The following is a 26,603-nucleotide window of genomic DNA, read 5'->3' on the forward strand; positions in this document are numbered from 1 at the left end:
TAATTAATCAAAATTTTTTTAAATAAATAATAAAATGTATTCTATTTGTGTTTTAGAGGGGACATATATTGCACATACTCTTAAATATTTAAGTACAGGGAACCTGCTTGGCAGAGAAAATTTTAAACTTTTCAGAAGTCTTCATTATACTGGAAGTTTTTGAAGGGAAATAGAATTTTAACAGCTTTTTACTTAATCATAGAAAAAATAAAATAAAATTATTTTCTAAACTCTGAAGGAAAAAGATATATTAGGTCATAGACTTCAAATGTTTGTCTCATTTCAGACCTCTTGTGACGTCTTATGACAACATTGCCTACCTTAGTAACTGTGGAGTATTAGGAATCTTGGGAAATAGTACAAAGCATGAAAAAAAAATTTATATTTTCATGTATACAAATATACGTATGTACGTGAGACTACACAGAGAAAATCTAACAAACCTGTATCAGTAGCCATGTTTTAATATTGATTGGAATAGCTTAGGATTTATATTAATCAAAACATATCCTGATTTTCTAAAGTTTTAATAATTACATATATACATTACTAAGGAGAATGCCATGTGACAATTGAATTATACAACTGCAAGCCAGGGAACACCAAAGTTGACCAGCAAACCATAAGAGGCTGGAAAGAGGCAAGGGTTTCCATACAGGTTGCAGAGTTCCATACAGGTTGCAAAGCTTCATTTATGGTTGCTATAATCTGCATGTTTCTAACCCCGAAAATTCATGTGTTGAAATCTTCATTCCCAAAGATGATAGTATTAGTAAGTGTGACCTTTGGGGCTTAGTTTTAGGTGAGAAGTTATAATGCTGCACAGATGTGATATAAAATATATATTTTTTATATATTAAATACAGTTCCAATAAACTTTCAAAAATTATTTTAATATGACAAACTGATTGTTTTAAAATTATACAGGTGAGAATTGCCAATAGTTCTGAGTAAGAAGAATCCTGAGAACAGGATATTTTTCATAGTAACAGTTACATTAAAAAAATATAGTAATGAGAACAGTATCCAGAATAGACAATTCAGTGGGACAGAAAAACATGCACAGCAAAGGGCTCAAATATTTATAAAATTGTAGTAAAGGATACATTGGAATTATAAATTATTGAGGAAACGTGTTGCTGTTCAATGAATTGTGCTAAGAAAATGGTTCGATGTTTTGGGATACAACGTATAGTAACATAAACTCCAGCAGAACTAAGTAGATGGATGTAGAAAAATGGCTACATGAGAAAACAGGAGAAAATATAGATAGCTATTGGGCTTCCCTGGTGGCTCAGATGGTAAAGACTCTGCCTGCCTGCAAAGCAGAAGACCTGAGTTCTATCCCTGGGTTGGAAAGATCCTCTGGAGAAGGGAATGGCTACCCACTCCAGTCTTCTTGCCTGAAGAATTCCATGGACAGAGAAGCTTGGTGGGCTACAGTCCATGGGTCGCAAAGAGTCGGACACAACTGAGTGACCTACACTTTCACACTGTCATTTATATGTGATATTATCATGAGAAGCCTTATCTAAGGATTAATGCAAAGTGAGAAATTGCAAGGCAGTATTTCACAGTGTGATTCATTAACTACTTCATTTAAAGTCAGCTGGGTTACTGCTGAAACGGTTGCCAGGGCCATACCAAAAGATTATTGAAAAATACTCCCTGATAGTAGAGCCCAGAAATCCGTGTTTTAATGAAAACACTAAGAGATCGTGATGCACATTAAATTTGAGAATCATTTCCAGGCAGGATAAGATCGATAGATTTTACAGTTGTGAAAATTTCTATAAAATAAATACACAAAATCAAGAGTCAAAAGAAAACCTGGCAGGGGACTTCCCTGGTGGTCCACTAGTTAAGAATCCACGTTGTAATGCAAGAGACACAGGTTCAATCCCTGGTCAAGGAACTAAGATCCCACCTACGTGCTGCAGGACAACTAAGTCTGCACGCAGCAACTACTGAACCCACTCACCACAGTTAGTGTCTGTGCATGGCAACAAAATAGCTTACATGACTCAACAAAGATCGGCATGCCACAACTAAGACCCGATACAGCCAAATATAAAGAAAACCTGGCAAAAATAAACTGCGGTGTCATATGACAAACAGTTGAATAATAATAAATCAACGGAAAAACAAATTACTAAGAAAACTTAGACTCCATGAAAAGAAAAACAGGCAAAAATGGGAATAGACAATTCCAAATGGAGAAAAAGTCTAATACACACACACACAGAGTCAATTCTCAGTTGCAAAATGAAACCAGATTCAGACTCCTTTACAAATTGAGAAAGATGTTTTTAAGTATAATGACTAGTGCTGGCAAATGAACTTGTTCCTCTCAAATATCATGTAAGAGTTTCATGTGATACAATATTGCTGGAGAACTATTCAGCAATATGAATCAAGTATCAAAAATTATTGACATCTTCTGACCTAGTAATTTTCCTCTTTGGGAATTATGCTGAGAAAATAATCAGACTTGCACCAAATATTTATGCACAATGATGAGTAAATGAAAACAAGAATAAACCCATGGTCTCATGTAAAACAATGAAAAATGAAAACAACAGTAATTCCCCAAATTATTTTTCTGAAAATTTTTCACGATAAAACTTTAAGTACAAAAAAACATGATGCAATATTTCTCATAATATGATTCCAAGCTTGAGAAATATATATAAATATGTGTTATATATATTTAGAAGTAAATGTATATATTTTATGTATATTTAGAAAAGGTACTGTCAAAATTCCCTGGTGGCATAGAGGGTAAAGAGTATCCCTGCAATGCGGGAGACCTGAGGTCGATCCCTGAGTTGGGAAGATCTCCTGGAGAAGAAAATGGCAACCCACTCCAGTATTCTTGCCTGGAAAATCCCATGGACAGAGGAGCCTGGTGGGCTACAGTATTCTTGCCTGGAAAATCCCATGGACAGAGAAGGAGCCTGGTGGGCTACAATAGAGTCAGACAAAACTGAACGATTTCACATTCACTTTCACTTTCTTTCACTTTCAAAAACACTTCTCAGAGAGTTTTGATAATATACTATAATTTCAATTTTCTTCATTTTTTCTCCACTTTTCAAGTTTCCTGCAAAAGAAATATCTTACCTTATTGATTTAAAGTTAAAAGGGAAGTGGTTAGAGTATCTTCTCAAACAACACTGGCATATCATAACAGATTTTCGCTTTGTCATAAACGAACATATACATGGAACTGGCCTTGTTTTTTTAATGACTAGTGCCTTTTGGAGGGTCAAAAATTCAGATAGTGCTGTGGACTAAACTGTATCATTCAAAAATTGACATGTTGTAATCATTTTCCCCAAACTGGCTATGTTTGGAGATAGTCTTCAGGAGGACTTCAGTTCAGGTCAGTTCAGTCGCTCAGTCATGCACACCAGGCTTCCCTATCCATCACCAACTGCCAGAGTTTACTCAAACTCATGTCCATTGAGTTGGTGATGCCATCCTACCATCTCATCCTCTTCAGGAGGAAATTAAGCTCAAGTGTTAGGTGGGACCCTAATCTGATAGGATTAGTAGCTTTATAAGAAGAGGAAGAAATCTCTCTCTCTCTCTTTTTCTCTTCAAGCTTACACACCAAAAGGCCAAGTGAGCACACAATCAGGAGACAGACCCCTACAACCTAAAGAAGAGGCCTCAGAAAGAAACCTACCTTGACGCCACCTCGATCTTGAGCCTTCTAGCCTCCAGATTTGTGGGAAATAAATTTCTGTTGAATAAACCACTCAATCTATGACATTTTATTATGGCAGCCTAAGCAGATTAATACAGGCAGTTTTATCAATCTTATCATCCTGTTTGGTTTTAAACAAGTTTGTCAGTTTCAAATCTACTTACCCAGAAGCATGACATAAAACTTCCGTGGATAGTAATAAAAGTATGCTTAAAAAAAAAAAGCATGAAAGAATCATCTTGCAAAGAGAGGGATTAATTAGAAGCAAACAACATTCCTTTGGGCATGTAACTGCATGCTTGCTAAGTCACATCTAACTCTTAGTGACCCTATGGAACATAACCCATCAAGCTCCTCTGTCCAAGGGCTTCTCCAGGAAAGAATACTGGGGTGGGTTGCCGTGCCTTTCTCCAAGGGATTTTCTCAACCCAGGGGTCAAAGCCATGTCTCTTATATCTCCATCTCCTGCGTTGGCAGGCAGGTTCTTTACCACTAGCGCCACCTGGGAAGCCCCCTTTTACCAACAGTGTATTGAATCTTGGAATATTGAATATTGGATTTAGACCTCATTACAAATGAATTTAACAATTCTATATTTATGTTTTAGCTTGCATTGGAGCAGGAGAAGGAAGAAAAAAGATTTCAAACAGATAAGTTTTAGATCTAAACTCTCTTGTAAAATCACTATCACCATTGTCTTGGTGTCTAAATTTTCCATTTTTGATATATGTTTTTGTTTTATTTTACAAAAAGGAAATAGTCTGTTATTTCTACTTTATTATATACTTCATGTGAGAATAAATAAAATTCTCATCAAGCTTCTATCTACTCCTTAGGAGAAACATGAATAACATTTTAAAAGCTGGATGACTACCCTTTCATCCTGCCTTCCTAAACAATCACCTTTTTCTCAGTGATTTACTAAAAATGAAGACTAGATCCATGGAGAAACATATGTACTTAAATACATGCTCTTTATATTTATTAATATAAATCCATGTATATTTGTGTATATATAATATGTTATACATATATATAATTTTTATCTGCTTGGTTTAGGGGCCAAGATTCTATTCACTTTTCAGAAAACTCTAAGAAGTATTTAATTTTAGAAAGGCATATAGAACAGCACAGCTCAGAATGGGCTGGTTGCTTCCAAGTGCCAAACAGCCACTATGGATAGAGGATACCCTATTTGTATCTTTTCTGGTAGCTTAGTGGTAAAGAACCTGCCTGGCAATGCAGGGGACGTTGCAGGAGACGCAGTTCAACCCCTGGGTCAGGAAGATCCCCTGGAGGAGGGCATGGCAACCCACTCCGGTGGGATTCTTGCCTGGAGAATCCCGTGGACAGAGGAGCCTGGCAGGTTACAGTCCATGGTGTTGTAAAAAGAATTGGAAATGACTGAGTGATTAAACACCACCACCAACATTAAGGGCACATGCATGTACTTGCAATTTTCTGTACATTTTCAATTTTTCAAAATAAAAAGTTGGAGCGAAAAGACATGTAGAAATATTCCAATCACATTCATTCGGTTTCAAAGAGTTTACTCTTTTTAATCTCTGCAGTGTGTTAGCCACTCAGTCATGTCTGACTCTTTGCGACCCCATAGACTGTAGCCCACTGGGCTCCTCTGCCCATGCAGAGGACATGTTTAATGCACTAGCATTTTTGCTTTTTGAGCAGTGGTATCCCCTTGGATCATATTATGGTCTTTCTATTCTTTGCATAGTTTCGTGGCTTTTAAAAAATGATGTCACACGTAATAAGCAAACTAACCACTGGTGACACTAAAATGAGAAAGGGGTTCTTGGCATGGCTCAAGAAGTCCTGTATATAATTTTTAAATCAAAGCTGCAATTTGTGGTCCAGTGAGCACGATGGCATCTTGCTTGATTGCTCTGCTGATAAGAACTCGTCATTCTTGTCATGAACCAGAATCACCGTTTCTGCACTTTGGTTCTGGGAGGTAGACATCTTCTCTGACCTCGTCCATGTCCTCTGACAAGGAGACAAATTTCAGCTTGTCCAAGAAAAGATACCCTCTGCTGCTCGTTGCTTGGAAGGGAAAACACAGTCTCCTTCCCGCTGCTGCTGCCAAGTCGCTTCAGTCATGTCCGACTCTGTGCGACCCCAGAGACGGCAGCCCAACAGGCTCCCCCGTCCCTGGGATTCTCCAGGCAAGAACACTGGAGTGGGTTGCCATTTTCTTCTCCAATGCATGAAAGTGAAAAGTGAAAATGAAGTCGCTCAGTTGTGCCCGACTCCCAGCGACCCCATGGACTGCAGCCCACCAGGGTCCTCCATCCATGGGATTTTCCAGGCAAGAGTACTGGAGTGGGGTGCCACTGCCTTCTCCAGTCTCCTTCCTAGGAGACAATGAAATAAGAATTGAGTCCAAAAGAGTATATAAAGAGTCTTCATTTTCAACTGGTTAGCCTTTCATTTTTAGCCTGAATGCAACCTTGCCCTGAGAGATGGGGGGTGACAAGTGGCTGAATTTCCCCTTCTTGCTCAAGTAGTCATTTATTCTGACAACAGCATATTTTCAGTAATAAGAAATCAGTTCTAATTTCCCCAGTTTACTTAACAAAAATATGGACTACTTGTTGATAGTACTGCTACATTTCTTGTGTGCATGTGTGATCTAAAATGCTAAGTTTGGGGGATGGGGAAAAACACAGAGGAACAGCTTTTACTGGGGGAGAAAATATTTGTAGCAGTAAAGCAGCTACCCTAATTTGCATGGAACAAAGCCATCTTGAACTTCTTGTTCTTTTCAAGTACCTTTCCAGCATACCTGAGTTCTCACAGTCCTAGAGAATCATTAGAAACAAGAAAACTTTGTGATTATTTTAAAACCTCAAAACCTCAAAACTCCTGCCAGGATTGGCTCTAAATATCAGAGAGGTCCTTGTGGAAGAAGATGTAAAGATATCTTGTAAAACCTGCTATGAGCTGCATAGCCAGAGCTTTAAGGTAAAAGTTAAGGACAAAAACTTAGTTTAGCTTCTCAAATGAAGGAAGGAAGAAAGAGGAAGAAGGAAGAATCAAGTTGTTCTTGATTCAGAAAAAATGTTATTTAAGTGTAATGAAATTTTTGAGCAGATAACACTCTATTAGTGAATCTTTATAAATTTTATTGCTATTCTCAATTAAGAATATGTAAAATACTGGTGTTGCTTCATCGTGTCCGACTCTGCAATGCCATAGACTGCAGCTCACCAGGCTCCTCTAGGTCAATGTGTAAGTGTATTTAGTTCCCAACTTGAAGTTTAAAGATAATCTCTGCATACTCTCTATTTATATCTTTTAAAATTGAATATAATATTTATTCAGGTTATTTTTTTCTGATTCAATCTTCAGTGAGGAAAAATATAATTTTCTTCCTGGGGAATCAGAGATTTCACACTAGCTCTAATAAAATCAATTTCATCACTAGATATAGAGTATTTCCCTAAGGGTCACAAAAAGCTGACGTTGATTCATCTTCGTCAAAACAGAGAAGTTGTTAAAGGAAAGAACTGATATGAGAGTTCTTCCCAATAACTGAATGAACACAGAGGAATGAATAAGATGAACTTTACATATAAACACACATAGAGTCCTTTTCTCCTCGTCTGTCTCTTGCACTGCTCTCTCAGAACCGTCGGCAATAGCAGACATACTGAGAAGTCAACTCAGCTGAGTGATAGTGAAACTCAAAGGAAAAAGAAACTTGAAATGTGTAAATATATTATTGTTCAATAGCTTTGCAGATGATTTTATTACCTTAAGACATTACAGTTTCTGTCTCCTCTTTCTGTGTTATTTCTCTGTCATTGTCTTTCACACATACACCCACCCAGAGGGGCACACATATTGATACCTGGTGGGGAATTTCTCAGAGAAGACAATGGCACCCCACTCCAGTACTCTTGCCTGGAAAATCCCATGGACAGAGGAGCCTGGTAGGCTGTAGTCCATGGGGTCGCTGGGAGTCGGACACGACTGAGCAACTTCCCTTTCACTTTTCACTTTCATGCACTGGAGAAGGAAATGGCAACCCACTCCAGTGTTCTTGCCTGGAGAATCCCAGGGATGGCGGAACCTGTTGGGCTGCCATCTCTGGCGTCGCACAGAGTCGGACATAACTGAAGCGACTTAGCAGCAGCAGCAGCAGCAAGGGAATTTCTTAAAGTTATTTCTTCTCCAAACTGAGAAAAGTCAACGACCCAGATCCATTAAATGAATGATCACTTCTTAATATTTAAAGTGAACAATCTGGGAGAGCAATTTAAATGAATATGAGGATTCTACCAAAGCAATACATTTGACCCTTGAACAACACAGGTTTGAGCTGTGCAGGTCCACTTATGAGTGGATCTTTTTTTAAAAAAATAAATACATACTACAGTGCTAAGGTAGTTCAGTTGGTAAAGAATCTGCCTGCAATGCAGGAGACCCAGGTTTGATCCCTGTGTTGGGAAGATCCTTGGAGAAGGAAATGGCAACCTTTTCCAGTATTCTTGCCTAGGAAATCCTTAGTACAGAGAAGCCTGGTGGGCTACAGTCCATGGGGTTCACAAGAAATAGGACATGACTCAGCAACTACCCCACTACCACAGTGCTACTTGATCCATGCTGGTTGAGTTTGTGGATGTAGAGCCCTGAGTATGGAAGGCCAGCTGTGAAGTTATATTCAGATTTTCAATGGAAAGGGCTTAGACCCCGCCCCCAACTCTATACAGTTTAAGAGGACACATAAGAAGCTTTCTTTATCACTTCCCCTTGCCAAAAACAGACATGGGAAGCATGGCACCCATGAACAAAATTTTAACACAATAGTTCTAGTTTCAACTTTGTCCCAGTAAATGTAGACATAACAACTTTAATCTAGTTCTTCATTCTGTATACCAAATTCAAACATTCTACCAAAAATCTTCAAGCATTTTCTGGCTAAAAACATCTTTTTCTCCCTTAAGGCTAAATAAGCCCTATGGGCAAGTAGGAAAGTTGTAAAACTGGTTCTACTAGCAAACTATAAAACTTTCATGCCCTATTTACCACATTAGAAAAGAGCAACCTTCTCCTTTTTAGACTGAACACATGGCTTTTTCTGAAGCTCTGCCAGGTTCAGGTCAGATACTATTAGGGCAGTGATGACTGTGGGTCACGGCACATACTCCCGCCATGGTTTCACCTGTGAGAGCCCTTTAAAGTCTCTATCTGGCCCTGTTCTCATGTGAATGCGTTTGTGTGAGCAATCTCTGGACAATATTAAGTAGTTGTATCAACAATAAGTGTTGGTGATGCTTATCTCTATTTCTCTGGATTCTAGCATGCGAGACTTTTGAGATGACCTACTAAGATAAAATCTAAGTGACACGTGATACAGAAAAAAGGCACAATTTGACTGGAAAAGACTTAAGAAGCAAACGTGGAGGTTACTTTGCAGCACTAGCAGTCCGGTGAGACTGCTCTCGTGGTGCTTATTTTAGAACCCTGGCTAAATTCTTGGTGTTTGACTCACTGGAACAAAGAGTGAATCAAACACAAGGAATTTAGAATTTATTAGCTGGTAACATCCCATGAGTTTAGAATACTCGATGAAGACTATATGTATTTTTTAAAAAACGGGAGGGGGGATGTTTCTGTTCAATTAAATTTTTTAATTGAACTATAGCTGATTTATAATGCTTTATTAATTTCTATCATACAGCAAAGTGACTCATATATATATTCTTTTCCATTATGGTTTATCATGGGATATTGAATATAGTTGCCTATATAGAAGGACCTTGTTGTTTATCCATTCTATAAACTTACATCTGCTAATCCCAATCTCCAGCTCCATACTTCCCCCAGCTGCCTCCCTCTTTGGTTCAAATTTTAAACGTTTTTAGTCCACTCATTTCTGAGGAAGTGAAAACATCTCGGTAGTTCAACTCTTGCCCTACACTGCCTCCCTCACCTTTGACCTACCTATCTTTCATCCTTCTCTCCCGTGCTCCTAACCTTTTTCCTCCCCATCAAATATATGATGGAGAGAGGGTGAAAAGTCAGGACTTGATCATTTTCAGTCTCATCATCAGCCCTGACCTAAATGCTCTTGAAGGTTTTCCTAGCCAGATCAAGTAGCTGTCCATATTATTTAAACTACTAAACAAATATCCCTGAAAATGTAGTGGTTGAAATAAAATACAAGTAAATTGATCTTTTAACTAACAATCTGAGAGGGAAAGGAGATAGTGGGGAGACCCTGCTCCACTCAGTCATGCAGGAACCCCACCCAGAATGAGGCTAATCCTTCCATCTTCAACATGTGGTTCTTAAGGTCCATCCTGTCATGATTATGTCAGCCCATGGGAAAGAAAAATAAAAGCTGTAGAAGCGAGCATGCAAGTTTTCAAGACAAGTCTTGAGTGGCGTCTATCACTTTTGCTCACACTTCACTGGACAGAGCTTAGGGTTAGGGTCACAACTAGCTGCAGAGGGAACAGGAAAACACAGTCATTGGCTGGAAAGCTTCATCCCAGTTATGACATTGTCTTACTTCAGAAGCAGTAGGGCACAGATTTGGGTGGACAACTTGTAATCTCTACCACACCTTTCTAGGTGGCACTAGTGATAAAGAACCCACCTGCCAATGCAAGAGATGTAAGAGACGCAGGTTCAGTCCCTGGATCGGGAAGATCCCTGAAGAGGGAAAGGCACCGCTTCAGTAGTCTTGCTTGGGAAATCCCATGGACAGAGGAGCCCGGTGGGCTTCGAACACAACAGAGAGTGTGACACGGCACAGGGTAAGATGCAGGTTCAACAATCAATTGTTTTGGGCCCTTTGCAGAGCAAACTATTCCTATATATTATTCATCTGTAATGAGAATGTATTTTCTTGATCTCATAAATTAGTGTATACTCTTATTTCCTAGATGAGTTATGAGAGTAAAATAAGAAAATATATCTGAAAGCTATTTGGAAAAGATAAAAATATTTATATTTTTAGTGTCTAATACTAACACTATTTTAGTCTATATTTAGTCTAACACTGTATTTTAGTGTTAGAAATTAAATTAAATTATTCTTTCATTGGAATATTACTCAGTTATAAAAAATTTTCAGCATATGGATGAACCTAGAGATTATCATACTAAGTAAAGTCAGACAAAGACAAATACCACATGATATCATTTACATGTGGAATCTAAAATATGATACAAATGAACTTATTTATGAAACAGAAACAGATGCACAAAAACAGAGAACTCACCTGTGGTTTTCAAATGGCAGGGGTGGGAGAGAGGGATGGATTTGTAGTTTGGGATTAACAGATATGCACTACTGTATATAAAATAAATAAGCTACAAGGACCTACTATACATCATAGGGAACTGTTTTCAATATCTTGTAGTAACCTATAATGGAAAAGGATGTGAAAAAGAGTATATATGCATATATATACACACAGCCACACACACACACATATATATGTACACACAAATGAATCAGTTTTCTGTATACCAAAACATTGTAAATCAACTATACTTCAATATAAAAAATATCATTCCTTCATTGTTCAAATCTAAGAATGAGTTTGAACTTATGAAGCCAGTGCCCAAAATTTCCACATTCAAATAAAATACAACTAACAGGTAGACTGAAAAAAAACAATTAATCTTCAAACAGAGTCCAAACAGAAAGTATATAAGTAAGGGTCGAATATATATCACAGTTAAGCTATGACACTTTTGTTGAAAATGGGTCTGAAATGTAAAGGCAGGTTTATCAATATAGATAGCAGATTTTATTCGAGTCAGTATCACAGCTCAATGAACATCAAAACTGACTTCACTTCTTGTAGCATCACTGAAGTTTGGAGGATCAATTAAGTTTGAAGGCAAAACATAAAATAAAAGCCTACAGAATGTTAAGAAAGACCCCCAGTGAATGGACATTGGATAGAGTGTCAGAATAAGACTCAAGTTTTGTCCAGGGAGTACAGGCAAAGTAGAAGGATAAATAAGAGACAGAGCACATCCCTTCAGTGGGATCACATAAAAATGCAAATCATGGCAGGATATAATATATTAGTTAGACTCTGTTTTTTAAGAAGTTTAAAATAAAGATAGAGAACTCCACGCCCAACCTCACATAATAACCCAGATCAATACTCTGATATGTCATGGAAAGAAAGACCAGCCAAAGGTTAGGTAATGGAGGTGCCCTGACCCACTGACCTTAGACAGTCAACATTTTGCCATTAAATGTCAGATCAATTCCCAATGATTTAAACATTACCCAAAAGCCTCTAATTTCCTGGAATCTTTAATTAAAAAAAAAAAAGCAAACTTCAAACACTACCATTTTCAAGAGTCTAAGGAATTACTATTTACTATATTAGCTTAATCCATCTTGCTTGCTTGATTTTTAAAATTCTTGTTTCAATTGCTTTCTAATATTTATAAAGCAGTGCCTGCATTTTAAAATAATCTACATTATTATATTTAATATATGTTTATATCTATCTTTTATATTCAGCAAATAACTTTTCTTTCTGGGATCTTATAAACAACTTACCATAGACCTTCCATTTTCTCATACCACTCTTACCAGAATTATCCTTATATTGCAATTACATGTGAAAAGGGTTTTCTTCCTTTAGGTCAAGGATGGCCCATGTTCAATTAATCTTTTATCCCTATGATGCCTTGAATCTGTAGGTGGTGCTAGTGCTAAAGAACTCACTTGCCAGTGCAGGAGGTGTAAAAGGCATGGGTTCGATCTCTGTGCAAGGAATATCCCTTTGAGGAGGGCATGGCAACCCGCTCCAGTATTCTTGCCTGGGAGACCCCATGGACGGAGGAGCCTGGAGGGCTACAGTCCACGGGTCACAAAGAGTCAGACACTTAGCATGCACGCAGTACATAAATTAGCACAACTTTAGCCCAACTCCATTTCCTCAAGGCAGTGGGAGGGAGATGAGAAGAAGATCCATCTATATGGCTACTATAAATTTGTAGGGGGATCTCCTAATTTTCCTCTTGGGGGTATAATGAACCAGTTTCTTTGATCCTTCACAAGGAACATCAAATCTAGTTTTCAATACTCTATCAAAGGTAAAGATTGGAAAATATCTAGGGCATGCCCTCTGCCTAGAAGTCCTTAATAAACAGGCATTTAGCAGTGATAATCCCAAGCTTACTCTTTTATGTCTCAGGGATCACCCAACGATCCCTGTGTCCAAAGACTGACAGCTCTTTTTGATGGGCATGATCCATGTTATTTGGATGACCAATCCAATGAATCAATGAGCCAACTGCCATCTCTAAACACCAACAAATTTCCAGCTGGAATCTGGCAGCCTGAAGGTGTCACTTGCACTGGGTGTGACAAGTTGTAATCTAAAATAACACCTATTTTAGATCCTAGTCCACTTTTTTCAGAGCTGCTGGGGGAAAGAAGGGAGAAGATTACAGCTCTTTGCACTCCCAACATCCCCCATCCATTGTACTTGCTGTACAATTACTGCTGCCATGCTTGCCAAAGTGCCATTAAGGTTTCTGAAGCTCCTGGCAATTGGGTAGATATTCTACTTAATCACCAAAGATGACTTCTGCTTGCCAGCTTTGGGTGCTTACAACCAAAGGAAAAATATCAGACAAATAAATGCAGATCCTTTTTTTTTTCCTAAATGTATGAGAAGACAGAGAACAAGGACTTTTTTGGGAGACCTCTTGTGTGCTGTGTGAACTTTACCCTTGTTCATTTTTGCTCTTTTTTTTAAGAGTAAAAAGTTCAGTAAGAACTTAAAAAAAAAAAATGTTATCATCAATTCAAAAAATCATGCCAAAAGAGGTCATATTGCCAGAGACAATAGGCAGCTATAGAGAATCCATCCGGCTTCCACTGCTTCTGGGAGCAAGGTCTTCATTTGTCAGCTGAGTTAGGATTGTTGGGAGAGGCAGCAAAGGTATTTAGTGCCCATTGCCCTCCCACTGACCTTGAGTGTGGCTGCAGCAGCTCAGAAATGGGGTGTGGGGCTTCGCTGCACGTCACAGCACTCAGACTCTCCTACCTGCAGGGGGATCTTTGGGCTTGTCTTGAGGTGAGTCCTCACTGCAGATAATTTACATACTGACTCATTTGGCACTGGATCTCTGGGTTGTGCTTGACTCTCTGTTCTTCTTCTGTTGCCTTAAGGTACAGATACTTTTAAAAAAGAAAAATAAGTTAATTTTAACAAACATTATCATCATCACCCTGAATTGAGCCATCAGTAATTTGCTTTAGCCCATCACTGAGAATAGTGGCATAAACTTTTTTTTTTTTAATTTCACAAGTACAACATTTCTTCTTTGCATTGTGATGTTTTCCATTGTAGGCAGAAGTAGGTGGCAGACAAAACCCAGCCCTTATTTCTTTCCTTTCTAGATGTTGATCAAAATGTCAGTGAGGCAATATGACTTGTTTCATGATGACAGTCCCTGCTCTGCTTGGTGACCTGTGACCTCCCTCCTCAGGGGATCTTGAGGTTAACATGAAGGCACACCGGACATCTACACAGGAATGTGGCAAGAATTAAGTGAATGTATGGGCCTTACCGAGCAGGGAAAACAACTGGGTAATTTTGCCCATCAAAAGCCCCAGTGCAGAGTTATTTGCAGCCCACTGGTCTGTGACGTCAATCACCTGACCAGAGATATTCATATTAGTGCCATCTCTTGCTCAAATAGTAATCACCTGCCTTGTCCGGCCCTCGGAGGAGGGAGAAGAACAGAGGAAGTCGTGAAGCAGAAGTAGGTTAGTGCTAGCGGGAGAGCTGGGTGGGTAAACGTCTGTGACGTGATCGGAGTCAATTACAGCTGTTGACACTTTATCCAGGCAGTGACCCCAGGCCCTCTATAACCAGGCTGAACAAACAGGCCTCTGGCCAGCCAACCATGGAGCTCTCATTCCCTTCTCCCCTCTAGAGCTATCTCAGCAGGAGGGCCTCAGGAAGGATCTTGCAGTCACACCCCCTTGCTTCTTGGAACCAGGAAATGAGAAAATCATTGCTCACCCCACTCCAAACTTGCCTCATCTCAAAGCTCTGCATCAGCTCTGAGCTTTGCAGTCACACCAGGAGGATCTCTTCTGTAGAAGCAGAAAGACAGAATGTTGGAAGGGAGCTCTCCTTGACAGATGGGAATAAGAGCAGTGTGAGTAACTAACTGGAGGCAATAAAGGTGTTAGCAAATAGCAGGATAGAAGAGCGGCCCCCGGGATGACTGGCTCTGCTACATGCGGTGTGTTGTACGGGCACCAGCAAGAGGTGCCTGTCTCAGCTTTGGTGTGAAGAGCATGTGGCTCACAGATTCGCAACATCCTTGTGGGCTTCCTCGGAAGCACAAGCCTTGGCTGAGCCCCTATCCAACTGAGGGGGCTTCCATGTCTTTGTTGCCCTCCTTTCTAATGCCTTTTCTCCAGGTCTTCCCTCCTTTCTTTGTCCTGGTTCCTTTGTTCTTTTCCCTGGCCCTTATGTCTCATTACATGATATTCCCACTTTTCCTTTGAGATTTTTGTCTTTTCTTAAAGCAAGGAGAGCCTCATCTTCAGTGCCAAACCCGGCATCATGTAACCAATCACCCAAAAATCACAACCATGTAGGCCCTGCCCTCTGTGTTAAGAAAACCCAGCTGTTGCTCACAATTGTGTATCTATACCGTGTTTACACATGAACGTAGCAGGAATTCTTAAGGCTAAGATGCCATTGAACCAAAAAATGTCATAACACAAAGGAGTCTTGCGGACTTATTACCTCCTCCCAACTACATTCCATCTGACAACCAAGCAAATCATGACTTGGGAAAGTTAAATAAGTTTTCAAGCTTACACAAAACAATAGTGAAGAACCCCGGCCTCTGGACTGTCTAACTAGTGTGTGTGTATGTATGTATGTTTTTTTCTTCCACTTTATGATTTTTATCTATCTTTTTAAACTTTTTTATTTTGTATTTCTGCTGCTGCTAAGTCACTTCAGTCGTGTCCGACTCTGTGCGACCCCATAGACGGCAGCCCACCAGGCTCCCCTGTCCCTGGGATTCTCACTGGGGTAGAGCCAGTTAGCTATGTTTTGATAGTTTCAGGTGAACAGCAAAGGGACTCGCCATACATATACATGCATCCATTCTCCCAAACCCCCTCCCATCCAGGCTGCCACATAACACTGAGCACAATTCCCTGTGCTATACAGTAGGTCCTTATTGGTTATGCATTTTAAATATATCAGTGTGTACATGACCATCCCAAACTCCCTAACTATCCTTTCCCCCTTATCCTTCCCTCCCCCTGAGCAGGCAACCATATCACTTATGAAATTTAACATAAAAATAAAAGCCACAGATTCTCTAGACCCCTATGCTACCTAGGGAAATATTTCTTACCCCCAATCATGCTTGAATCCCTCTGCAGCAGAAGCAAACACAACTACTGAACCAGGGAAGCTCTTTTGTTCTCCTGTGAAGTACCTGACTGTAAGGAACTCGCTGGTCTCCCTGGTCCTCTATTCTCTTCACAGCTGAGGAGCCCGGATAGACCATTTAGGGTGGCTTCTAGTTCCAAAATTCAATGACCCTTTGAGTTTCACTTCTTTCAGGAGGATACCTGTCATTTCTAGGTAAGTGGTGTTCTCAGTCTTTCTGCTAAAGGAGGTTAAGTAAATAAAAAGGAAAGATTGGGTTCTGCTTTTGGCCTAAATTATAACTTCATGACCAGGGATGAAAGAAGTTAGTAGCAATAAGAAAGCTTCCAGGGTCTACCATTTACAATTTAAATCCTTTACTTGGGAGGTTAAAAGTTCAAAGTTGAGTCACAGTCTGAGGCGGCTCTGCTCTTTCTTTTTAATTATCTGAGGTCAGGAAGTTAATAATACCAGAAATCCCCAGTGGAGACCTCTTGTGCACTGTGTGAACTTTAAACTTGCTCATTTTTTTTAAGGGTAAAAAGTTCAGTAAAAACACAGTGGACTTTTCCTCTTAGCCTCCACCCATTCATCCCCCAAGGTCAAAAGTTGAACTGTAAAACAGAAACCCTTGTTCTCTGATCCACATTTAAACAGATCACTTATTAAAAGGTAAACATTCCAAATGCAAGCCAAGATCCAAAGTGAATCTGTTCAATAAAAATAAAAATATTGTAATAAAATGAGTCTTTGATCTTTATCACTTGTCTTGGAATTGAACATCAGAATTTATTTTAGTTTTTGAATCTCAGAGAAAGAGCAGTCACAAAAGCTCTTTCCTAACCTATCTCTGCCCTGAGATTGGCATATCTGGAAAAGATAAACCTAAGACATTTAAAAATAATTCTGTTTACAGTCTTATCTTAAGGCAATTTCTACAACTAATTCTACACCATTTTTTGTTTGCTTGTTTTTCTCAAACAGGAGTGCGAGTGTGGTTTAAATCAGAAAGATTTAAAGGACTGAGGAATTAAGAGGTGTTTGCTAAAAATGGTGGCGGATGTGTAAAAAATAAAGAAATGGTTGAATCAACCCAATGAACCTCATGGGAACCATGGGTAGACTATATATGAAATCTTCAGAATGTCAAAGCTCAAACATGAAGCCAAAAGGACAGCTGTACAGGCTTAAATATGTACAGCCAACCCTCCATATCCATGGGTTCCACATCTTTAGATTCAACCAACTGCAGATCAAAAATATTCAGAAAAAAAAATTCCAGAAAATCTTGCACATGTCAAAATCTTGCAATTCCAGAAAAAAATTCCAGAAAATCTTGCACATGACTAGATTTATTTAATAAGTATAAGACTAGCTTTCTTAAAGTAACAGTGGCAAATTTAGGAAGTAAGTCAGAGAAAGAGAAATATCATTTTATATAACATATGTGGGGAATCTAAAAAAAAGTGAATAAAAATGAACTTATTTACAAAGCAGAAACAGACTTACAGACTTAAAGAAGGAACTTTATGGTTATGGGGTGGGGTGAAGCGGGGTGGAGAGATAGATGGGGAGTTTGGGATTGACATGTAAACACTATCATATTTGAGATGGACTGTTAAAGGTTGTTTTTATTGCTTCAAGTATTATTTTGACAACTATAAATGCCAAAGATTTTGAGAAAAAATAGTATGGAAAAGTCAGCTAAATATTAACCCAATCCAATCAGCTAGCTTAGAAAAGCTTCCTGACCCCCCATTATATTAGGTTGTTATTGCATGCAACCCCTAAGTGTTTTTTTCTAATAAAGCAAATGATATATGTGTCCTTTTTTTTTTTTTTTCAATGCAAACCTTTTTGGAATGCTTTTATTAAAAAAAAAAAAAAAGCAGAATCTGGGAAAGAACATCTGTTCCAAAATCTTTTAAGAAAACACTTTTGTCACAATTTAACAAAATGAAGATAATACCACTTGCTTGTCTACCTGAATAATTTTTGTACCCGTCTAATGAGAGAACTACAGAAAATAGTGAGACCCTTGAAATTATATGCAATGAATACATTCATAGTAAATACTTTTCACTGATGCCAGTTTCAACAAATGCCCGTTAAGTTCTCTTGGACTTTCTGATGTGAACTTTCTAATTTTAATGTGAATTCAAACTAGAAGGTACTGCTCCAAAGAAGTGGTGACCTAGACCATTTACACTGTATGTAATTTTCACAACATCCTCTGGGACTCCTGGATGCAGCTGGATGACCCAGACCCAGGAGTGACACTCCAGGAAGGAAGTGTGGAGAGCATGTGGGGCTACTTCCTCTTGTGAGGACTCCCCTCTCAACAGCTGTAAGGAAGGGTGGAAATTCCTTATGAGTCACAGGGTGACTTCAAAGTAAAGGATGAAATTTGAGAGACATGATCAGATTGATTAGGATGTTGACCAAGAGGAAATCACTGCATTTAGAAAAGTGTCCAGGGAAAAATCAGGTATTAAATCAGAAGCTGAAGGGCGTGTGGATATTGCTCACTTAGGCAGGTGTTACACTCATGAGAATAACTTCTGGTTTCAATTTATCTTGTGAATATATTTCCATGAATATTTATGTTTCTTCTTTTTTAGGTCATGACACTTTATTTGAACTAGTTGTTTTCAACCTTCTGTCTGACTGAATTCCATGTTTGTTTGTTTGTTTGTTTTCTTTTCCTACAAACCACTTCATTTTATGAGGCTATTATATGGTAAGACCATGTTGTGTTCTGGACATACTTATCCTAAATGTTCTCATAGGAGAAATAGGACTAGATCCATGTGAAATCAACCCTACACAACACTGTGAGGCATATACTACACGTGGTATGAACGAGGTGCCGTGAGAACCCTGGGTCTCTGCCATACTTTTTCATGCCTTCTTGCCTTGCACTCTCTGATCAGTCCTCCTAGAAGACCTCATTTGTCCTTGATTCCTGGGACTCTGTACTCTGCCTCAATACTGTTCTTCCTTCACACCTCACCTCCTTCTACCTCTCTGAATGCAAGTGTCCCTTCCACAGCAATATGTGGAGGCAGTGACATCAGAGTAACTATCTCAGTATACCGTAATGTGCAATTAATTTTGCTGCCTCCAACAATAAATTACAATCAAACTGAGAGAGAGAATTCCCATGTAATTTCTTGGGAAATTCTTCTTTAAAAATATAGAATGAAACCTGACAGGATTTAGTGTATACCTTAACAGATAGCAAAGGTGAGCTGAGACTCAACAGGGTCTAGGACAGACTGAATTTACAGAGTCCTGCTGGCTTTGCAGGACACCATTAGCATAACAGTTTCAACTTTGGCTGTGCTTTGATATCACCTGAGAACTTTAAAATATTCTTGATGTCTGCGTCCCGGGCCTAGATATTTTGAATTAATTGAACTGAGGTAGGGCAGGGTCATTAGAGTATTAAAATGCTCCTGGGGAAATCTGTGATGATAAGAACAGAAGAATATGGGCCACTGTACAGGAAGATGCTGTTAAATGCATCCAGGAATCGTCAATGACATTGACATCCAGAAGTCACAAATGGACTTTTAAGGACTATTTAAGGATAATTTATTTTCATAATTCTCTTGAAGAATAAGTCATTTACCCATCTGAACTGATTTAACAGTTCTCTGTTATCCTCAGGATAAAGTCTTGGCCAGTCAACATATTACATCAGACTCAACACAAAATGGTCCCATCTTTTTCTTCTTCCTTATTAATAACGTGTGTGCTCGACTCATGCAAAACTGCTTGCTATTCCCTGAGTGTGCCATGCAAACCCTTCCCATGGCTTCCTATGGGTCTGTTTTTAGGACTACCTCTGCTCTTATTCCTCCAGGTAATTCATATTTGTACTTTAAGATCCAGCTCAGGCTAGTCTTTCCCTGAATGCCTTTACTAGTCCCCTTGGTTTTATAAAGTGCTTCTGCTCCGTGATGCACACAACTTAATTCACTGTTCAATTGTAGCAGTTAGCACATTGGCTTAAACTAGCTCTTTGCCTGCCACTGACTTTGGATTCTTAGACTCCCAAGGGCAGAAAATATGTCATTTTTCTGGATCCCCTTTCTCCAGTATCCAGCAGAGTGTTTAATACATAGTAAATCCTATGTGAATGCTTGTTGAATGAATGAATAAAAGGATAGACAGATGGACAATAAAAATATGATCATGTAAATAACTCCATTATTTATTTAACTTCTAGAAAGACTCTCATGATATTCATCACTGAGGAGAGAGAATAACAACTTCCTGTTAGGTTTATTTCATATTCATCTTCCAGTGGTTGGAGACCCAGGAGCCTGAGCCAATTATAGAAGTAAGAGACACCAGGCCAGAGCAAGTGGCCCCAGGAAAAAGGATTACAATCATGACTTCCTTGGTTATGTTAGGATTTTCTAGTTAAAGAAATGGAAACAAACATTGACTCACAGTGTTTCAAAATTGTGACCTTTCTAGATGGTTGCTTAGTCCTGAGCCACTTCACTTTCAGTTTGTTCTTTCCTGCCCTCACGTTGGCATTGGGGTCCTCTTCATAGAATCATGTTCAGTATAAATGCACTTGCTCATCCCCTCCCATGCTGGGTTGAAATTAAATTATATGTTCATAGCTTCTTAAAGCTAAAATAAATTTTAGGGAGACTTCTTGGCAGTCCAGTGGCTAAGACTCCATGTTCCCAATGCAGGGGGCCCAAGTTCAATCTGTGGTTAGGGAACTAGATCCCACATTTGTATCTAAGAGTTTGTAAAGCTCAACTAAAGATCCCCATATGGCAAGAAGATGGAAGATTTTGAGTGCCGCAACTAAGACACAGTGCAGCTGAATAAATGAATATTAAAAAGTAAAATCAAATAAATACACTTAAGATTTTTTAAAAATATCCCTTCTCCAGGGCAATCTTCCTGACCCAAGAATCAAACCCAGGTCTCCTGCATTGCAGGCAGATTCTTTATCATCTTTACTAGGGAAGCCCTTATACACAGTTTAAAAAAATAAATAAGAGGATTATCTCATGCAGCCCCTCCATTTGGACACCTAGAAAGCTTGGGGGAGGTTCAAGGAATGCACCATCTGGGCAATTACTAGTGAAGCTGGGTGGTTCTGAACGCCAACAGCATACGAGGGCCAAAAAGGTCACATCAACTGTAACATTCAAATCACTTAGGAACTTGCTGCTGCTGCTGCTAAGTCGCTTCAGTCGTGTCTGACTCTGTGTGACCCCATAGACGACAGCCCACCAGGCTCCCCCGTCCCTGGGATTCTCCAGGCAAGAACACTGGAGTGGGGTGCCGTTCCCTCTTAAGATCTTCTGTAACTATTTCCACAAAGCCCCAGGGGAGTCCATGTATGTTCGGAAACAAGCCAGTTGATGGTCATCTTCCCTGGCTGCCTCCCTAAGGCCGCTTGCTCTCTAGGTCCCTGCCCTGGGTCTCAGATCTCTCTGTGCATAGCCTTCCCTGTACACTATTGTCTTCTGTAGAAATGCTCCCAGGCTGCCACTTAGGATTCTTGGAGGGGAAGCATGTGTGTGGGGGGAGCTGGGGGTGGTTTGAGGGAGTGACAGGAAGGGTGGGTGTGAGGGAAAGAAAAATGTTGAAAAACATAGGAAAAAACTCTCCCCCAGCTTTGGACGTGCCTGTGTTATCCATGGGCCAGAGCGCTAGAATCCGGCATTCTAGAATTTGGCTCTAAAATCATATCTGGATTCCAAGCTTGTCCCTGCCACTTGCTATCTCTTTGATCTTCAGCAAGATATGAAACCTTTCTGAACCGAAATTTCTATTATTTCCTTCTTTAATATGGTGGGAATGAGAATTCCTTCTTCATAAGATTGTTGGAAGGATTAAATGTGCCCTGGCAGTGAGCACAGCAAGAAGATGGGAAGGATCTGAGGCCCTTGGTAACTTTGTGCTTATCCACCCAGTTACTCTGATATTTCTGGACTGTTTGAGCCATGGTATTTAGACATCTCTGCTTTCCTTAGAGCCTGACATATCAAGTAGTGCAGTTTCTAAACATTGTAAGAACATCTACTCCCGTAATGTTTAGCCACCAATGCAAACCCTAAAATACAGTGTTTAATTACAATATTAATACTGGTTATATTTCCATAAAGGGGTTGTGGAAGCAACATCTTCCCATTCCTAATATAGAAGCTTTCAAAACTGGCATTGCAAAAGACTTCAAGATCTCTGACCCAGCCAAGCATTAAACTCTCATGGTAACCCACTCGTCATTAACTGAAGAAAGAGACACAAATTAAAGCAGGGAAACTATGTGCTTTATAATAAATAAGTTGTAAAAGCAATCATTCAATTGCAAATAGATATGGGCTAATTCACACTTCAAGCAAATTAGGGGTCCTTTAGATCAAACAAACAAGCCTTATATTGAAATAATTGGAGAGATTGCCCCAAAAGTTATTAGCCTCATATTCCCAATCACAAAGAAAAGATTTCATTAGCTCAGCCTTGGAATAAGACTGGGCAGCCCAGCTTAGCTCAGACATCTAAACCAATTGTGGGATTAACCGAGACTGCACCCAGACTGACACCCTTGGTTTATATCCTTTTTATTGAATATTCTTGTATTAGGTATACTTCATTATTGGAGATGGAAATGGCAACCCACTGCAGTATTCTTGCTTGGAGGAACCCATGTACAGAGGAACCTGGAGGACTACAGTCCACAGAGTTGCAAAAGAGTCAGACACAACTGAGTGACTAAGCAACAAATAACAAATATTTGGTTATATATATTTGACTAAATATAGATACGCATAAATAATTTATGAATCAGAGTCCATGGATTATCCTCATAACAACTGGCCCATCAGAGAACAAGTTGTACAACTTAAATGAATCCACTTGAGGCAAGTACAGATGTTCAAAGTCCTCATCCCTCACTCTCTCCACGTAAGGATGACATCAGCCTTCAAAACTACAGATACCAGCTATATCTAATAAGGAGTGAATATCCAAATGTATAACTCAATAGCAAAAACCAAACAATCAGATTTAAAACGTGAGTAGAGAACCCGAATAGACATTTCTTCAAAGAAGAGAGCTGGTGTGTGAAAAGACACTCAATATCACTAATCATCAGGGAAATACAAATACAAGTCAAATACAAATACAAAACTTGAAATACAAATCAAAGCCACAATGAGATCTTACCTTACCTCTGTCAGAATGGCTGTTATCAAAAAGACCACAAATAGCAAGTGTTGGGGAGGATGTGGAGAAAAGGGTACCCTTGTACACTGTTGGTGGAAGTGTAAATTGCTGCAGCCTCTATGGATAACAGTATGGAGATTCCTCAAAACATTTAAAATTAGAACTACCATTCAATCCTGCAATTTCACTACCGGATATTTTTCCAAAGAAAACAAAAACACTAATCGAAAAAGATGTATACACCCCTTTGTTCATTGCAACATTATTTATAATAACCAAGATATGGAAGCAACCTAAATGCTGTCCTTTCGTAGATAAGTGGATAAAGAGGTCTCTCTCTCTCTCTCTCTTCTCACACACACACACACACACACACACACACACCCCACACTGGAATATTACTTAGACATAAAAAGAACACAATTATGTCATTTTCAACATCCAGGGGGATATTGTGCTAAATGAAACAGGTCAGAGAGAGAAAGATAAATAGTGAACTGTCATGCTTACATGTGGAATCTAAAAAGCAAAACAACCAGATAAACAAGATAAGACAGAAACAGACTTAGAGGCATAGAAAGAAATTCAGTGATTGCCAGAGGGAAAAGGGGTGAGAGGCTGGATGAAACTGGTGGAGGAAATCAAAAGACACAAGCTTTCAATTAAAAATAAATAAGTTGCAAGGGTATAACATGAGGCTTTCCTCATGGCTCAGCAGTAAAGAATCTACCTGCCAAGCAGGAGACACAGGTTTGAGGGTTCAATACCTGGGTTGGGAAGATCCCTTGGAGGAGGGCATGACAACCCACTCAAGTATTCTTGCTGGGGAAATCCCATGGACAGAGAAGCCTGAAGGTCTACAGTCCTTGGGGTTGTAAAGAATCAGATATGGCTTAGCTACTAAACAAAAACAACAAAGGATGTAACTTACAGTATAAGGAACATAGTCAGCAATACTGTAATAATTGTGTATAATGACAGATGGTTACTGTCACTGGATGGTTACTAGACGGGACATGGTGATTATTTTATAATGCATTTGAATGTTGGGTCACTATGCTATACACCTGAAACTAACATAATAATGTACCTTAATTATATTTCAATTAAAATAAAATAAAATACTGAAGATACTAGGCTCCATGTGACCAGAGATCCCATGCCAGGAGAGAGTGGTTAAAAATAGACTCAGGTGACTATGACTTAGTGACTAAACAACAACAGCAACAACAACAGAAATGATGCATGACTCCTTTTGTGAGCTTCCAGGTCTCCAACGGGCAAAATTCTTTCCTTGAGGCCAAAATGTTGCATTTATTTATCTTATCAGAAAGAACTGCTAAGTAGAACGATTTTCCCAGAAGAATATATGGTCACCATGGAGTGGAGAAGAAATGTCCTCATCATCCAAATAATTATTTAAGCCTATATCTTTTCACTCAGGATATTAATGACGAGATTATTAGAAAAACTTACTACCACTCAGTACCATAAATAATGGCTTTTCCATACATTATTTTTGTCTTCATTTTTTTAAGCATAAATGTTTCTCCCCAATAATATTGTGAGATATATCTGATTTCCTATTCATAGTTATATTACGTGTTTTTTCTTTCTCATCATGACACTACACTATCCTTTATCTAGACTCAGTTCTGTGACAGGTGGTGTTTGATATTGTGACTAATCTGACATCCATTGAGTCAAGGATAATAACACAGTCCTAACAGTTGTTACATGCTTAATAATGTGTCAGGCACCTTCTAGGCATATTATGTTATTAACTCATAATGTCCAAGGAATATTAATTATCATAACTACTTTGAGGCTTAGATAATTTTACTATTCCCATTCTACAAATAAGAAAACTGAAGTTAATGCAGCCAACAACTTGCCACTGAGAAGAAACAAGGCCCAAATCCAAAACCAAATGATTTAGCCTTGCAAAACAAAAACTACCAGTGGTGCTATTTGCATTTTAATCAAGATAATTTGGAAAGAAGTAGTAAAAGTATGTGGGTGACTTCCCTGGTGTCCCGTATGCAGTGCAGGAGACCAAAATTCAATCCCAAACTGGGATTCCAGAATTCTACATGCCGCACAGTGGCTGAGCCTGACCACTGTAATGCTATGCCATGAAGGATCCCACTTGATGCAGCGGAGATCCCGGGTACTGCAACTAAGACCCTGTGCAGCCAACCTAATTAATTACTTTTTCAAGGATGTGGGTGAAAAAGTTCCAGAATCATGGACTCAGATGGCCAAAGGGAGCTCAGTCATTCATTAGTTCCTCTTGCCCAAAACATCAGTCCAAGAATTTAACTGTCTGTTCATTAAAAACAGACAACCAGCAGAAAAGACCTGAATATATCAAAGAGTACAGCCCCCCAAAATGACTGAACAGAACCACTTCCACAAGAAGAAGGTGAAGGCATTGGTGAATAAAAGGCAGACGTATGAATGAGAAATTCAGCTTGAACAGATGTTAGACTCACTAGCATATAAACCACGAGATGTGATATTGTATATTGTAGTCGGTCAGGAAGGCATGATAATGTTAGAGGAACACAAATGCAAAGAGGGTATTTGTTTGCTTCTTTGGCAGTATGGAACTCTAGGAAATGATGGGGAAACTCAAATTTCTGAGAATGCTTTTTCACAAGAGAGACAGAGATTAGAGTTTCCAATGAAGAAGGCATGCTGCAATCGAAGAAAGCAGAGTGCAACAAAGCACTCGGGCCAGATGGCATTTATCTGAATGTTCTGAAGGAAATAAGGTGTGAAACAGCAGAGATGGATGAGGACACATACTATGTTTGTAAAAATAGCAACTGTTCTTGAAGTTTGTCCAGTTTCTAACACAGTGTCTATATTTTTTAAAAAAGGAACCAAAAGAGATTCCAGGAATTCAGTCAAGTGAACTTTGTCTTCATGTTAGGATACTGCTTGAGTTAAAAAAAAAAAAATCTGAGGGCAGTACCAAACAAATTCTGGGCACTAAAATCAGACCAGCTCTCATCACCTCTTCAAGAATGAGGATTTCCACTGATCCAGCCTTTAAACTGATGATGACTAGTTAGAGCAACATCATGTACTTGCCTTTGGAAAGGTTTGAGAATGAAGAAACAGAGGCTTGCTTACATCTAAAATTAGCTAAAGAAATTAGAATCATTTATGGTGTGTGCTGGAGAAGGCAATGGCACCCCACTCCAGTCTTCTTGCCTGGAAAATCCCATGGACGGAGGAGCCTGGTGGGCTGCAGTC

At 39.1% G+C, this 26,603-nt stretch overlaps 1 pseudogene; it reads right to left on the reverse strand.

Annotated features, from left to right (window-relative positions):
• Positions 1–16,272, reverse strand: part of LOC120882110 — a 147,359-nt pseudogene extending 131,087 nt beyond the window's left edge.
• Positions 16,273–26,603: the final 10,331 nt, after the last annotated feature.

Source organism: Oryx dammah, unplaced genomic scaffold (assembly GCF_014754425.2).
Source record: "Oryx dammah isolate SB20612 unplaced genomic scaffold, SCBI_Odam_1.1 HiC_scaffold_2, whole genome shotgun sequence".
Lineage (NCBI taxonomy): Eukaryota > Metazoa > Chordata > Mammalia > Artiodactyla > Bovidae > Oryx > Oryx dammah.